The sequence below is a fragment of the Pleurodeles waltl genome, chromosome 2_1, assembly GCF_031143425.1.
Source record: "Pleurodeles waltl isolate 20211129_DDA chromosome 2_1, aPleWal1.hap1.20221129, whole genome shotgun sequence".
NCBI classification, from domain to species: domain Eukaryota; kingdom Metazoa; phylum Chordata; class Amphibia; order Caudata; family Salamandridae; genus Pleurodeles; species Pleurodeles waltl.
In genome coordinates, this window is record NC_090438.1 from 305,590,127 (window position 1) to 305,606,868 (window position 16,742).

The following is a 16,742-nucleotide window of genomic DNA, read 5'->3' on the forward strand; positions in this document are numbered from 1 at the left end:
TGGAGGGGGCATAGTGCCCAGAGTGCTTCATCCTGCCAAGGACTGGGGTAGTGGATGTGAATCTCCACTGGTTCTGGAGGGGGCTTTGTGCACCGAGTGCTTCACATGCAGTGTGGCAGGTCCCATTCCCTCACCTGGGTGTGTGTGCCACGAGATTGCCTGGGAACATGTAGCATGATACTCCATGGAGGCAGAGACACACTCCACCCTGCTGCGACTTCGCCTGCCACATGCAGGTACAAATAGTGCTGGGAGTCATGCCTCATATATGCTGGGCAGGGTCCAGGACGTCTCCTGCAGCCTTCGATGGCTGGCCACTGGGGATGATTGCCGTGTCAGCTGTGGTGGCACTGTCTGAGCACGACACGGGGCTGGTGGCGGTGGTTGTGGCGGTGTCTGTGGCCGAGGTGCTAGTGGTGGTGCATGTGTCTGCACTTGTTGAGGGACACAGCAGGACGTCTCCTGCAGCCTTGGATGGCTGCCCACTGGGGATGATGCTGGGGACTGTTGCTGAGGCAGCAGACGTGCAAGCGGCGGTGCAGGTGGCGGTGTCCACCGCCATACAGGTTGATGTTCTGGTTGACAGAAGGGGTGACTCTGGTCCCTCAGCTGGAGTCTCCGTGCCCTGTCCTGACCTGCTCTTTGGCTTGGGTCCCTTCCCCACCTTTGATGTCGCTGCTGGTTCCTTGCTACTGTCCCCTTTTGGCTTGGAGGAGCCCTTGCTTGGTGGTAGGTGTGGCTTCTCCCTCTGGCATGTGGGCACCTTCTTCACCTCGGCAGGTGGCGTAATGGCCTGCTCCTTGGCCTCGCTAGGTGGCACACTGGCAGCCCTGATGGGTGCCGCCCGCGATGTGACCGGACTTGCTGAGACCACTGTGCTGGATGATTTGGTGGCTGAGGTGCTGGGCTGGGACCTGGACAGCCTGGCCCTAGGGGAAGGACGGTGGGGGATATAGGGAAGAGGTCAAAGTTAACGAGGAAGAGTTTCTTAGACACACTGGGACGGGAAGATGGAGGGGGTTTGGGAGTAGAGGAAGAGGTAGTGGTTGTAGGAGGTGTACGTCTGCTGAATTTGGGTGAAGGTGCATGGGCCGGAGGCTGTTGTGAGGTGGATGGCTGTTGGGTGGGTGTGTGCCTGCGTTTGTGTACTTTGGGAGGAGGGCTCACAGACACACTGGGAGAGGACACAGGGGATGTGTGAATGGTAGTCGGGTGGTGATTGCACGTGAGCAGTGTGTGGTGATGGGTGTGCTGGTGATGGAGGTAGTGGATGAAGGTGTAGTGCATGCAGGTGTGAGTGGAGACAAGACAGGAGGGAAGAGGAGGACGTGGAGGAGGGGGACACAGTGGAGGCAGTGGATGTTGGCATGTCTGCATGGATATGGTGCTTGTGTGAGTGCCTGTGGGATGTGTGGTGCTTATGTTTGCCTGAGCCACCCTTGTGTGTTGAGCTGTGTGCATGCTGGTCTGATGGTGTGCTTGGGATAGACTGAGGTACAGGGGAATTGTTCTGGGTAGAGGAAGTTGAAGGGGGGAGGCTGGACACAGGGACAATGGCTGCCATCAGTGCTGAGGCCGGAGCCTTAAATGCTCTCTGTTGGGCCGCCACGCCAGAATGAATGCCCTCCAGGTATGCATCTGTTTGCTGCAAATGCCTCTCAGCACCTTGGATGGCATTCAAAATGGTTGATTGCCCAACAGTGAGGGATCTCAGGAGGTCAGTAGCCTCCTCACTGAGGGCAGCAGGGCTGACTGGGGCAGGACCTGAGGTGCCTGGGGAGAAGGAGATGCCCACCCTCCTGGGTGAGCGGGCATGTGAAACTCGATGAGGGGCTGCTAGGAGGGCGCTGGTGGTGGGGGGGTGGGTGTCGCTGGTGCCTGCTCCGGTCCCCGTCGTGGAGCTCCCCTTTCCCTGTGTCCCACTGGTGCCTTCTTTCTCCGTTACTTCACCCTCCAGGGCCATGTGGGATGCAGCTCCCTCCTGCTCCGGTGCCACTGCTAGTCCGTCAGATGATGCTAATGCAATCAAGGACAGGGTGACAAAACAAAAAGGGGGGGGAAGACAGAAGAGACACATGGTCAATGCCTGCAACACCACTACCGTTGGCGGACACAACACACAGGGAGCAGCCCCATGCACTAAGCCATGCACTGACAGGGCAGGGGAAAAGCACATGCCCATAGGGGACTCTGTCGAGAACCATTTTATGCACAGCTGGAAGCCATAGGAGCCTGACTAGGTGTAGAGGGCAAATACTACCTTTGGGGTTGGACTGGGAATGAGGCTGGAAATCAATGGATCTACCTTTGCACGTCTGCCCTGGCCTAGGGGAACCCACAGCCCACCTCCCCCACCCAGACACCTCGTCAAGCGCGCAGAGTCAGCTGAATGAGAGTGTACTCACCCCCTTGTGGCTGCTGTGATGCCCTCAAGCTCCCATCCAACTCAGGATATGCCACCGCCAGGATCCGGTACATCAGAGGGGTCATGGTGCGACGGGCACCCCTTCCGCGTTGGGAGGCCATCCCCAGCTGGGCCTCCGCCATCTTCTTGGTCCAGCGGCGCAGGTCCTCCCATCTTTTCTGGCAGTGGGTGCTCCATCTATGGTAGACCCCCCCAGGGTCTGCACTTCCTTGGAGATGGCACGCCAAATCCCCTTCTTCTGGTGGGCGCTCACCTAGAGGAAAAGTTAAGTAAGAATGGATGTTACTCCCCCGTACATTTGTTCTCACACATTGGCCACAGACCTCACATCCTGGCCCAGAAATACATACACACACCATCCTCACATGCTGGCCTGTCCCCCCCTCTGTCTCTTCCATCCACGACACTCCATACAATCATGTGCCATCCACCATTTTCTCACCTGTTTGTCTGGAGGACCGTACAGTTGCGTGTACTGGGGGAGAACCCCATCCACCAGTTTCTCCAACTCCTCTGCAGTGAAGGCAGGGGCCCTTTCCCCAGACACTGTAGCCATTGTCGCTTCCAGACGCAGGTCACAGCAGCACTTGCAGTGTAGGTCCTCTCCTGTTGAAGGTCAGGTATCAAGTGAGGGAACTGATAGAAAATGTCGATCACGTCCGCGGCTGTGCGTACCGTCACCGCCAGCGTACATCATCATTGGCTCCTGGAACCCATAGGGCTCAATGATAGCCAGTGTTGAATGGCGCCGCGGTCTTCGAACGCCTACCGCTTCGGTGGACAACGCCAGTGCAGTTACCTCATTTCCACTTGCCTCACCTTACAGGTCAGGCAGCCGCCATTTCAGGGGGCCACATGGCAGGCCAACTAACTGTGTCACACCTATTTAGGCCAGGAATACGGACAGACAGACACATAGAGAAAATTTAACGATTGTGCTAAACTGCCTTGTGAAACCTATGTGGTGTATGACCCTCTGCTCACCGTTCTCCTCCATAGGGCACGTCTGCTGGGGCAGGTGATGAGATGGCGTCATCCTCCGCTGTACAGACCCCTGGTGGACCTCTCGACAATGGAAGACAGACACATCATTATCAGTTACAGACTTGATCGTGCAACAATCCAGGAACTGTGTGCCCAGTTGGAGCCAGACCTGATGTCAGCTATCCGCCATCCCACAGGAATCCTCCCTCTAGTGCAGGTCCTGTCAGTACTCCATTTCCTGGCAAGTGGGTCTTTTCAAACAACAGTGGCCATGGCATCAGGGATGTCACAGTCAATGTTCTCTAACGTGTTGTCCAGAGTGTTATCTGCCCTGCTGAAACACATGTGCAGCTACATCGTTTTCCCTCAGGAGGAGGATCTGCCCACATTGAAAGGTGACTTTTATGCCCTGGGACATATCCCCAACATCATTGGTGCCATCGATGGTACACATGTGGCATGTGTCCCCCTCTGCAGGAATGAACAGGTGTACAGAAAACGCAAAAGCTACCATTCTATGAATGTGCAGATGGTGTGTTTGGCAGACCAGTACATCTCCCATGTGAATGCCAAGTACCCTGGCTCAGTGCATGATGCTTATATTTTGAGGAATAGCAGCATCCCTTATGTGATGGGGCAACTCCGGAGGCACAGTGTGTGGCTAATAGGTGAGCCTAAAGTCCCCACACAGTTTTGTTTGCTGTCTGGGTATGGGAGATTCCCTAATGTTTGGAGGATGTCTAACAGTTGTCCCTCAGTATTTGCAGGTGGCTCTGGTTACCCCAACCTGTCATGGCTACTGACCCCAGTGAGGAATCCCAGGACAAGGGCAGAGGAACGCTACAAAGAGGCACATGGGCGAACTAGGAGGATAATAGAGCGCACCTTCGGCCTCCTGAAGGCCAGGTTCCGGTGCCTCCATCTGACAGGTGGCTCCCTATATTACTCATCGAAGAAGGTGTGCCAGATCATCGTGGCCTGCTGTATGTTGCACAACCTGGCTTTGCGATGCCAGGTGCCTTTTCTGCAGGAGAATGGGCCTGAGGGTGGTCTTGTGGCAGCTGTGGAGCCTGTGGATAGTGAAGAAGAGGAGGCAGAAGAAGAAGATGTAGACAACCGAAACAACATCATCATGCAATACTTCCAGTGAGACACAGGTAAGAGAATGGAACTGCTTCACACATCTCATACTATTGTAGGACCTAGCATAAATCTGCCTTTTTACCTCTGTGTATGGTCACTGACTTGTCACTTTGGCTTTCCATTTCACAGATCTGGGTCCCACTTTGTGCCCTCTGCTATGTTTACTGCTGGCCTACAACTGTGTAACAATGGTATATGAACAAGTACATTGACATTGCTATATTTCAGAGATATTGCAATTACACATTTGTGAAAGCACAGACTGTCTCCAGATTGTTTGGTGATTCAAGGGTGTTTATTTCTGTGCCAATAAGTGGAGGGAGGTATGCAATGGGCTGGGTTGATGGGGGAGGAATGCCCATGGTAGAGTCCAGTCTCTTGGTCTCACAGGTGCATTGTCCAATGGGGCATAGGAAGGGGAGCAATGGCATTTTAAGGTGGACAGGGTGACAAAGTGGGACAGAAGGGTGACATTCAGGAGGGTCTTATTTCCTGGTGGGGGTCTTGGCAATGTTCTCGGTCTTGTTCCTGGATCTCAGGGACCGTTTGGGGGCTAGTTCTTCTTCTGCAGGGGGTGGGGTGCTGGTGGCCTGTTGGTCCTGTGGCGGTGCCTCCTGTCCACTAGTGCCGGCGGGGGTGGAGGGCTGTTCATCGTCCAGGCTAGTGTCAGGGGCCCGTTTGTGTGACAATGTGTCTCTCTCTGCTTTTTCAAAAAATGTCATTGTAAGGGGTTGTGGGTAATGTGGGTGGGTGTTTTATAGTGTTGTGGGTGTGTGGGTGTGGTGTGTGTATGTGTATCAGGTGTGTGTATTTTAAATTGTCCAATGTGGTTGTGTTTTGTAAATGTGTGTGTATTTTGAGCGCAGCGGTGTGTACCACCAATGGATTACTGCGGTTGTAAGACCACTGCATTGATTCGTGGGTCGTGATAGTGTGGGCGTATTCTTGTTGGTGTGACGGTGTAGGTTTTGGCATCACCAGTTTATCACTGAACTTTGGTGTGGCGGACTTGTGTGGGTGTCTGTATTATAAATGTGGGTTGTAATACCTGTAGAGGAATTCCGCCATGGCAATGGTATGTTGCCGGTCTTCAGCATAGTGGAAAGCGGGATTTACCGCCAGGGTTGTAATGAGGACCAAAATCTGCTTCTCCTAAACCATATACAGGAGTTAGAATAAAAGAACCCACTATTCATAATAAGTTATGATAATGAGTTAAGTTGGCTCCAAGGCATATCACTGTTCAAACCAAATTTAAGACCGCGGTCTGTATGCCCATCATTGTTTCCTTTCAAGTAATGCCCTTGTCATGTTGTCAGTTTGCATTGTTTTTTCTATAATAGTCCAGTAGATGCCAATGTCTTTGTGTCTTTTTTATTGTAATGTGCTGCTAGTTTCATACAGTATCTCTGGCACCTAATATTGCTGCAGTGTTCACCAATCCTGATTTTTTTATTGTTTTGAGTGATCCCTATATAGCGTAGTTTACATGGGCAATCAATCATATAGAACACATTATTAGAATTGTAATTAGTATAATTCTGTTGTTCTCATGGTGCTGATAAACCCCAAATTTAGATATTTTCGTCAAGGACTGCCACACTTGCGGTGATGGTCAGACTGCCACAATCCAGGTGGTCTGACCACCACATTACAACAGTCTTCTGGTGGCGGACCCACCAGGAGACTGCCATCACTACCAGGAACATCCTTCCCGACGGACTGACGGCAGCCTGAGGTGAACTCAGCTTTCCGCCAGCCTTTCCATGACGGTTGCCCCACCACGGAAAGGCTGGTGGAAAGCCAGTACCGGGGGAACAGGAGGACCCCTGCACTGCCCATAGTATGGACAGTTCAGGGTACCCCCTGCCCAGCACCATCAGGATGCGCACTGTCTGCTGTGCAGACAGTTCGCATTCCGATGGTGTTGGTATGCTATGGTATTGGTGTGCTACGGTATTGGCCTCAGCTCCCTTAGCACTGTTCCCACAGGTCAGCCCGGCAGGAACGCGTAACAATGTTACCGCCGGACAGCCTAGCGGGAACATTGTAATACGCGTGGGGGACTCGTCCGACTGCCAAACTCGTAATGAGGCCCTTAGTATGGTCTGTTAGGAGGCACACAGAACATTGTCCACTTGAGTAATAGACTTTAACCTGGGGAGGTCTCAAAGGGTATTCTGACCCTGAAGGCTGTTTTTTAGGTTTTAGAAGAAAAATTGCTTTTTCAATAAACTGCTACCTCTCCTGACAATTGTCTGTATTCCAGAGACATTTTAATGCCTGGGCAAAGTGGGCAATCATCCAGAGCCCCCACTATCCAAAAAAAGCCCCTGGTAAAGTGAGTAGGACAACTAATATTTCTGTATTAATAACAATGATCCTAAAACTAGCTTTTATTCTAATTTGACAGCCTAGTATTGTTTAACAAAAACTTAGAGTCAGATTTACTAAGAGTTGCTGCTTGGGCAAAGTCAGTCAAAATGATGCAAGGCAGGGCAAACCCCTTGAAGGATATTTGCATTCCGGGGCAAAATATGTTTTGCACTGGAAAGATGCCCTTTTCTCAGTGCAAACAGCCCTTTGTACTGCTTTGAGCCACTTTCCACCACTTTGCATCAAGTGGGTGCTACGTGGGAGTAACGTGGGCACATTAGCGCAAACACTCATAGTCTTTCACATAAAGCCAGATAAGAAGATAGCCACACTAGTCTTTGATTAAAAGAACATTACACATAATGCATGTGTGCCTCACTGTGCACCACATTTACAACATGTGTCATGTTTAGGAATTTGTCTAGGTACAGGATTTTGTACTGGGAGAGTATGCTTCTATTATAAATCCTATGCTCGACAGCACACACACACACCTTTGCATCATGGTGCAGGTTGTGTCTGGCCTAAACAACTTAGTAGTATGAGCAACCAGGCAATATTTAATAAATATAGTTCTGTGCTTCTTCCTCGCAGTCTTGCACTACACAGTGCAGCAACAATAGTCGCTGTGTATCATAGGTCTAAAAAACAACAAATCTGCATCTTAGTGCGCCTACATGGCCTGCCCACACTCTCACAGTTTCATGCAGGTTGTGACAATTACATTGAGAAATACTTTTTCTGTGTTATTTCTCACTCCTTACTTCTCCTGACCTCTTCTACTGCATCCCTCTTTCTACCTATACTTCTTTATGTACCTCCATCCTCTGTCTCAGCTCTCTCTATGTCACCTATGCCTACCTCACCATAAACTCAGCCAATATACTTAATTCAACTTCATTTCTTTCTACCTCTCTCTCACAACCTTGCCCCCCTCGGCTGACATCTGTATGTCACCAGCAATAACGTCTCTCTACCTCAACTCTCTCTACTTCATCCCTTGCTCTGTACATCACTGTCCTTTATCTTTCTGGCCTCCATGTATCTCTCCTCCATCTACTTCACTTCTCACACCTCATCTCCAACTTTACCACACCAATTTCTCTATGACTCTACAACCTCACCTTTCACAACCTCTTTCTTAGCCCTTTCTCTACATCATCAATCTCCTTTAACTCTTTGTTTAATTTCTCTATCACACTTCTTCCTTACTATCTCACCTCTCTCTGCCCCACCACTCTCTCTTTCTCACCCCCTAAGCTCTCAATTTACCTCATCATTCATTCACAACCTCACCTCTCCTCCTCTGTCTCACTCTACCTACCTCTGTTCCCTTTCCTTTGCCTCTCTAAATAAGTTACCTCTTCCTGACTATCTCTGTTTCTCTACCTCCACCTATTTTTTTCTATCATCAGCTCCAATCTCTCTGTCTCTCTTTCTCTCACACCCAGACACATATGTCTCAGGAGGTCTTTCATTTCAATTCAACACTTCGTCTCAACTATGTCTGTCAACCTCTTTATTTATAGATCATCATACCACACCATCTCTTTCTCATACAACTCTCTACCTCAATGAAACACACCTCTCTTTATCTATTTCACTTAACTTATTTATATTTGCTCTACACTGCATTTCTCTTTCTACCCTTACCCCCCTCTCTAACTTTCTCTCTTCCCCACTACTCTTTACCTGACTCATTTTTCTATACGCTTCCCATTTTGCTCACTCTACATTATAACTCTGTTTCAACTCAAGCCTCTCTATCTCTCATTAACATTACCTACTTATTCACTTCTTCTTTCTGCATTAAACCTGTCTATCTACCGCGCCCTTTGGAATACTTTGCTCCTCTGTTTCTCCCTACATTTCCTTCTCGCTATAGCTGTTTCTCTCTACCACACTCTAAAGCCTTCACTATTTCACTACCACTCTTTCTCTACCTACATATTCTTTCTTCTTTCTACATCGCTATATTGTTCTATATTTGTCTCTGTCGAACACCTGTATCCATACCATTTCTCTTACTCAAGAGGGTCAGAGAAACCAGAGAAGTGCACATATGTAAGAGGAGAAGAAGTACATGGCAGGGGATACAAAATTAAGAGAACTGTATTAGATTTAACCAACAGAATGGTAGAACTCTTAAGAGCAGGCTTTGATTTCCACTGTTGCAGCAAGAGTGCCAGTAGTGAAGGGGGACGTATTTGTGAATACAAATATTCAGCAACTAGTGCTACAATTCGAAAAGGCATGTGTGTGTTTGTGTAGGTTTAATAGTATGCACTGGTCTGTTAGGCATTCAATTCCACATAAAACAATACAGTTGCAAGTAAAACAAATCTAAATACAAACTCGGAAAGAAATGGCTTTATGAATGCTTGCTCACATTTTTTTTTGGTACAGTTTGGCTGACAGACACCAAGCAGATTGTGCTTTCTCCTGTTTATTGCACCTGTTCCTGAAGGTTTACAATATAATTCAATATTGTTTGGCACAAGGAGGGCACGAATGAGCCAAAAAGGGGTAATACTTTCAAAGTTCTTGCTCCTAAACATATCATGCCGAGGGGCATGCAAATCCTTAAGATGTCACTGGTGTAATCTTGCCTTTGATCCTGTACAGCTCTCTAATGCCTTTTTGGGTAGGTTTGTGCTACATAGATACCACATACATACATTTTTGGGATTCTTGACAGGAGCATGAAATAGCATCCTCACCTTCTATTGTTCACAGAGCATTATCTGTTGGTCAAAAACATTTACAGCTATACTGTACAGATGCATGCCCACTTGATGAATGAAACCAGCTACCTCTCCTTTTACTTGTTGAATTTATGCTTATCTTTCACCCTGCACATTGCTCCTCTGCCTTTTGGTTAGGTGTGCACTAAAGGAATACCAAATACACACACAGATATGCATACTTTTTGTTAGCCACTATTTCCAAGTGGATATTTAGAGCAAGGTGCCGATCTAGACGTCTCCACACGTGAATGGGTTGAGTTAAAAATAATAGAATTTAGAAGTGTAATGTGTTTTACTACAAGTAATTTTTTTACCTGCCAATGTAACTCTCCACCACCGGGGTGATGATCTCCCCTTGGGAAAGTATATGGAAATTTAATAAAGTGTATTTATTTATTTCTAAAATGAAAATATATTGTAATGTAAAATATGAATATGTTAATTTAAAATGATTTATATTAATCTTGGCCTAATGAAATAAAATGTTACAGACCATTAACTTCTCAAGTTAACTCTGTATGTAATGATAAAATAATTAAAATATATTAATTTAATTTATAAAAAATCCTTAAAAAAAAATAGAGATTTAGAGTATAGAGTTTTTAGACACTTTTACGTACATTTTTTACTTTTGTTTCATCTGCAGTAAACATGGATAAAAGTTATGTATTTAATTCAAATAGTTTTTATACTTCTTTAATAAATGTTAAACATTTTGTTTATTAAGTTGAGTATTATATATAAAAAATAAAACAATAATAACTATATATAATTTTTCATTACTAAAATATAATTTACATGTTGAATTAATTTAATTGATTTAAATTACTTCCTGGGTGTGTTTGCTGTACTTTGCTGTGAACATGGCAAACGACTTTCTGCCTGATTTAGATATCTGCGGACGGGTTAATCCGTCACAACAGTTTCGAATATCCCATCCGCCTAAATCTAAATCCCATGATATTCTATGGGATTTTGATTGCGGCGGACAGGATATTAGTCACTGTTGTAACAGAGTAACTCATCCGCCAAAATCTAATTCACGCACTTTGTCACTTTTCTAGCTCGGCGTGAATAGTGCAAAGCTATTTCTATGCTTAAACACTGATAGAGACGCAGACATTTAAGATGAACAGGTTTATAGTAACTTTAGAAGTGTTGTTTGTGAATTGTAATGGGTTATTTTTTATGGCGCAATGTTTTATATTAGTCTGTGCCTCCTAAACCTCTCCTTATATTTTCCAAAAACCTAACCCATTTTTTAATCACCATTTCCCATTTTCTTGCCACTTCCCCTGGTCCCTCCAATATGTACAATATAAAAGTGTACAGAAATCTCCACTATGGTGGCAGAGACCTCTGCACACAAAAGACAGTAAATATTGAGGCGGAGGTCTCAAGTCAGAGGTTTATGAACCGCATTTTTTAGTCAATAATACTACTGTAGTGCTCCTGTACCTAGAACAATATGCAGTTTGTAAATTGGTATCTATACATCCTGCATCCCTTTGGAAGGGGCACAAAGTCTAAAGATCGCATTTGTAAAATATGCATGATTCTGTGTAAGCTAAAACCATGTACTATGTAATGTTTCTCATCTCTAATTTTAGTTTCTATAAGCAAACAAAGCTTCTTAAACTGCTCCATGCATTTCATTTTAACAAAACTTGTGCTCATGAAACAGGATAAATTATTAGATCAGTTTACAAGGAATCAATTGTTCTTTTTGAAGGGAAAAGGTCTACATTTGCAAATGACACATAGGACTGAAACAGTATTTAATGAGACAAAGGCACAGTACATTGTTAGGTTGTCAGAGAACCAAATGTCAAACAGTGCCCTTTAGAGTATATTATACACGAGTACAATGTATGGAACAATTTAAGACCTGCATAATGTACAGTGAGAGACATCGATTTTCAAACCGTTCTCTGTGAATTAATGTAACAAAAGCCTGAACATGCCTTTCAACAAGTAATGAAACATCTTATTGCTCTTGCTTTTTTATTTGTCACTGGCTTTTATTGCTTCTCTTGGTATTTATGATGATAGCCACCAGCACAACAAGGCAGCTATTCTAATCCCTAATACAATTACTCAGCCAATGTGATCTTATTGCAAGCATCTTGTGAGAGGCAAAATCAATCATTCTCTATCTGTCAAGTTATGATGACATATCTCTGTGCTCACCTATCATGGTCAGTTCATTTAAGTCAAGTAGGGAGTCGAGAAAAGTCCCAAAGGCATTTTCCCCATGTAGTTTCCCAAAGGGATTTTAGACACGATTACAACCCGAACCGCTGAACGGAATTACACCCAAATTTGACAGAAAGCTAGATCTTGGTCCAGAAAAATCTCCTTTTGTAATCTGGTATAATCTGTTCAGTAGCTTTGCAGTTATTATAGAAAAAATGATTTAAGTATATCTAGAGACGGAGATCCGCCACGATGGTTCCGCAGATTCATGCAACAGCAATGTTGTGATTGGCTGGCCACAACAAGAGAGAAAAGTTGCGTCTGCCATTTTGTCATTTGGGACATGGTCCTGGGGGTCCTGTGGGGCATGTTTGCAGGGTTACTCATGTGGGTGACACAATCAGTGCAGCAGGCCCACTAGCACCATTTGATTTACAGACCCTGGGCACTTCTAGTGCACTTTATTTGGGACCTACTGGTAAATTAAATATACCAATCATGGAGAAAGCCAATCACCAGCCCAGTTTAGACAGAGAGAACCTGCACTTTAGCACTGGTCAACAGTGGTAAAGTGCCCAGATTCCTAAAGCCAGTACAAACAAAGTTCGGCACAGGATCATAACAGGAGGTCAGAAGCCAAAAAGGCAGGGGAAACCACGCCAAAATCGGACAGGTCTAACAGTATCTATCTATCTATCTATCTATCTATCTATCTATCTATCTATCTATCTATCTATCTATCTATCTATCTATCTATCTATCTATCTATCTATCTTTTAATTATTTAAACGTAGTTCCTAAGGTGTAATTTTATTTCCCTGCCTCCATTGTTTTCTATGTTAGTGTACTGCAGTGAGAGTGGTTGGCCATGTGGGGTGTTTGACTTCCCCCAAGTCTAGGCTGGAATATATTTACACCTACTTCTATACCTTTACGGCTGCATTAACTTTAGAAATGTAACTTCGTAAAACAGCAATGGCTTTAAACGTTTGTGGGTGTGTGTTTGTAGTAGCATGTTCCTGCCTAAACCTCTCCTTAAATTAGCCAAAACCCTGCACCTTAGGAGTAAAAATTCCCTATTTTATAAAACTCCAGCTTGTCCTTCCCGTATTCACTACTGAAACATTTACCTATGTAAAGGAGAGCTGCACATTGAAAAGATAGGAGAGGTGGAGACGCGGGGCTCCTCGTGCAGGTTTGTGAATGCCATTCTGTAGAACATGAGCAGTACTAGCGCAGTACTACTTTACCTACTACAAAATGCAGTTGGTGAATAGACCCGTTTCTTTTTAAGATTTTATGTAGGTAATATTATATACATTTCCTTCACAAAAGCCACCACACAACGAAAGTTTATGTTTGAAATGAAGAAGCATTTGTAAATCAGGCTGCGAAAATTGTATATTAATGAGCAAGAAAAAGAGCGCAGAATGCTACAATCAATGGCTATTGAAATACGAGTCAATTTACCCATTAGCGATCCCTGGATACGTTATTCAATTAAGATGGAAGTAACAAATGTGCTGTAAAATGCCGAGCGCTCTTTCTGTGGCCTGCACACGACTCCAGCATCCACTTAAAGCTGGAAGCTAAGATTATGGCACAGGCTTAGATGGAACCTCCCTGTCAGGTCAGCTGTTTTTCCAGTGACTTGTGGTGCTTTAACTCTGTTATATTATTTCAATTACTGCTTCCCAGGTCTTTACTTTCCCTTGAAGGCTATAAGTCGTTTATCTTCATTCAGCAAAACCTAGACTTCATTATATGCCTCCTTAGTAACTTCACAAGCCTCCTACAAGTAAAGGATAGGTGAAGCCCAGAAAATAAGACTTTTACACAACATATTGAAGCAGAAATGAAGCCCGCTCTTGAGCAGAAAGAGCATTAGTTTGTTCTAACTGAATGGAAACTTGTTTTTGAGAGGTAGGGACATATACTGCATTGGTGTAATATTCCAGTGTTTATGATACATGTTACCAGGCCTTGTCAAAAAGATCTGCAACAGCTTTTTTTGGAGGGTGGAGCCAAGGAAATTGCATGCAGCAAGCAGGCCTTTTTTTAGTCATTGAGTGCCATCATTTACGTTTTGCTTTCTATATGCAGGATCCAATAATGATCACTAGTTGACAAAATAGTAAAAATATTAGTCTGCACTCTGCAACTCCCTATACGTTTAACCATCCATACTATCATGTCAGGATTCTATTTTAAGCGACATTCAAGGAAGATGATTTAAGACAACATTTTGTGTTGTAGTTCATCCAAATGAGGACGTGACAAGTTTGATTGTTTTTATTTATTTACTAATCATCCAAAAAAAACAAGCATTGGCAGAGCCACTAGGTCTTGCTTTTGATACCAGGCCCTGACCAACTGGCTTTCCCTATGTTTCTTTCGCCATTTTAAGGACTCCCATGCACGCATGTGCCCAGTCGCATGTCGATCTTCTCGTAAAAAATGCTCTTATTTATTAGGGAAATGTTAAGATGGTTTCTGTGTCTGGGCATGCACTGTGGTCATCTTAAGTAGATTTTCATAAAGCATAAAAAATTACAATATGGGTGTTTTACATGCACCACGGTCGTCGTCACACCTCTTGCACTGCAGTACAATGTCCTGACGTCAGAAGTGAAAAGATGCATCTCAACGAATCAAAACACAGTAAGACTGAAATGCTCATTTGGTGGAACAGACAAATGGATTGGGAGGGAAGCCACCTAATGATTATTTTGTGGTTTCCTTTTTTCTTTTCCCTTTGTATAACATATTTAATATTATTGTATTGCATGTGACTGCTATAACCAAGTTTATGTATGTTTCATGGTTATTATTTTTAATCGAATAAAAAACTTACTAATTTACCTAATTATTCGGATGGAACTGAGATGAGACAAAAATGCACGGGGTGTACCAAAAGCTCAGTTTTAGTTTAGACTATATACTGTCGTCGTTTGCGAACGTTAATGTTATCTGTAGGCGAGACCTAAACATGAGATACGGAGATTACACCAAACGATGAATTTGAATTTAGAAGGAAAGGGGAACTGCGTGAGGATTTGAAGACCTGAAGGAAATGCCACCAGTACCACGAAAAAAACAGTTTTCTAGCCTTTTGCAGTAATGTGTGGGATAGAGATAGAATCCAAGGGGAATGTCATCACTGGGTTCGAGGAGGGACCGTTAGGAAAAGAGCTGAGCGTTGTTAGCAAGCACTGTAGGTCGTTTGCTGCTGCCGCTCCTTACGATAAATTATTTTAAAATAAAAATGTATATTTAACTGCATTACCGTGTGGAAGACTCCGCTTTCCAAATTAATACCGTGTTACTACTAGGTGGTGCCTTAAAGATACCACTTTATGTGACCTTATGGAAGTTCTGGCCCTTGAAGTGTATGTCACACAAGCAGTATTTGAGTATTTGTAAGAGTGAGACATTACACAGAAAGGGCAGCAATGACAGTGAACATTACACATTACAGTACAAGTTGTAATCATGAAAGACGCAGTGCATAAATATTTACTCTGTGGAAAACGTTTGTATGGGCATACAATCATGCTGAAGACATACAAATCTACATTACAAAAATCTCTATAGAGTCTGATATCTATAATAAAATAGCCTACAACTCAGTCTTGTCACAGGTTTAAAGTAGAGGAAATTAAGCGTGTTACCACGTGGCTGCCCATCATGTGTAAAGTGGAGTGGTATCCCTAAGGAGATGTCACCCCACAAATTATTTTTTCTTAGTACAGGAAGTCACCCGCAAAAGCTATATCATTTGTTTCCTGCCAAAGGCACAAGGAAAATGTGCGCACACAGTGCACTACAACCAAGGAAAATCTCCAGAACTGGTGGCAGTAATTTCACATACCATACGTTTAGTCCAGTGTCAACCCTGAAAAACCACTGATACCAGATAACTGGTGAGAGATACCAGCCTATATTGTTAATTTTGGCCCCAATATCCCCCTTCTAATAACTGGGCATCTTGGCCCATAATAGTAATACTATGTTGACTGTGGTGGTGAGGGAGGGCTGGAGGTTGTGGGTCTCTTGTAGTTGAAGGACATAGTATTTCCCAACACTTATAGTCATATAGGTTGCACTGTTATGGTAATAGCCAGCAACAGATTCTAGACAGATGCAGATTTCTGCAATTGAGCATATCTCATCTTCTGTTATAAAACCAGGAAATTCAAACATCCTAGTGTATTTTGTCATTAGACCTCTTGACGTACGATCAGAAAACATGAGTCCCTCAAATGGGGTTAGAGCCCTAAAAGCTCTCTCCTTAAAATTACCATTATGTTCCCAGTGGTGCAATTGGAAATATCTTAAAAGCCCCCTCTTTTCCACTGCAAAGCTTGGCTTTCACTGAAGAAACAATGTGATGGCTGTAATTGTGAACATATGTGAGACAAATTCAAAGTGCCTCCCCCACTTTCTCTACAGTCTTCCTGTTTTATAACCAGGGAAAAAGTGAAGATCACACTGGGAACATGAAGACGGAAAAGCGGTGGAAGCAAATTACAGCTCTTCCGAGTCCCAGACATTAGAAGTGCTGCAGGTAAGAGGCATTGGTATAAGACTTATATCCCTTTTTGATGCTGTAGCCACCATAAGTATCTGGTTCTACCTACAATCTCTTCATCAAGGGTCCTCCTCTATTGATGATGTGCCTTGGGGTTCATCCAAACATGTAACTTAGAAGCACTGCTGCCTGGTAGCATTTGTGTCATGTCACGACCATGTCTTTGAGATCAGAAGTGTAGACCTTGCTGTTCTCAGGGTGGCTCAATTACAAATAAAATTCATAATGTCCTCCTGTAATTCTCTCAAAACTCTTCTAAGGACCGTGAATGGCAGAACTG